The 1,294-nt window shown below is 28.8% G+C and overlaps 1 protein-coding gene across 1 annotated transcript in view; it reads left to right on the forward strand.

The window, feature by feature from the left end:
* LOC115033140 (dynein heavy chain 5, axonemal-like) overlaps positions 1-1,294 on the forward strand; it is an 8,733-nt gene that overhangs the window by 4,634 nt on the left and 2,805 nt on the right. The window lies entirely within an intron of this gene.

Genomic DNA, 1,294 nt, shown 5'->3' on the forward strand with positions numbered 1-1,294 from the left:
TTTTCCCGGCGCGTTTGAAAACTATTGGAAAAATTTTACTTTTGACCCCCCAAAGTACCAACTAGATTCACTTTCCTATCAGAAAAGGTACTGTTGAAGAAAATGCAAAGCACTTTTACTGTCTATAACGTGATGACAGACACAAAAATAAAAAATAAAAATAAAAAAAAAAAACACACATCATTGTAAAATCAATACATTCATCGTTCCACTCAGAATCTAAAATTATTATAATAATATATTTTTACATTATGATATAATATAGGTATATTATATATTATATATTATATAATACATGGGTACATAATAACATATACCCGCGTAGGTATATTATTGATATTAACTTTTAAGTCGATAGGTATACCTAGGTAATTTGTCGTATAGAAATAGAACGGTATGAATACAGAATAGGTTCATGGTATAGGTAGGTATAAATAGGTATAAATATCAAGGCTGGGCAAGTTAATGATTTTTTTAACTCAGTTAAGTTAATATGCACCAATAACAAAAAGTTAAAAGTTAAAAGTTAATTTAACTATAGGTTAACTCGGTTAAGTTAAAAAAAGTTAATTTGTTTATACAACACTAGACCATTTAATTTTTACCAACCCAAAACTAAACTAATGAGTCTATAGATAAAAACTATTCCGTGGATAAGGCCCGTTTCACATGGACGCGTATCATACGCGACGTATCGTAGGTACCTACGCGCGCGTTTTAATTTACATTGGTCAAATACTCAAATTCATACGCGCCACTCCGACGATGGCGCGTTTCCCTCGCTGGTTTGGTGCGTGTGACTTAACCAATGTAAAAATAATTAAAACGTGCTCGCGGTCCATAAAAAAAGTGCTCGAGGTCCGTATCCGGACCACGGTCTGCCAGTTGGTAACCCCTGCTATAAACTTTAGTGTTTATACTTTATACAGTACCTATTTTTTCTATATTAGTTAAATTTGAATGGTACACATTTTTTACTTTAAACAATTCACAGTAAATATTTTTTGACATGAAAACGAAATAGACAGAAATAGTTAAATATAATAAAATTAAAAACAAATTAAATTAACTTAACTTACTTCTTGAAATGAAAAATTAACTCGTTAATTTCACGTTAATTAAAAAAGAAATTTAGTAAGTTAACAGTTAAGTCAATAAAAAGCCAAAAGTAACTAGTTAAGTTTAAAAAAAGTTAATCAATTTTTTTTTAATTAGTATGTAAATCACATAAACAGTGAATATAGACACTTTCTAATTTCTAATTTATAGATTATAAAAACAACTTTATTGAACT

Source organism: Acyrthosiphon pisum, chromosome X (assembly GCF_005508785.2).
Source record: "Acyrthosiphon pisum isolate AL4f chromosome X, pea_aphid_22Mar2018_4r6ur, whole genome shotgun sequence".
Taxonomy (NCBI): domain Eukaryota; kingdom Metazoa; phylum Arthropoda; class Insecta; order Hemiptera; family Aphididae; genus Acyrthosiphon; species Acyrthosiphon pisum.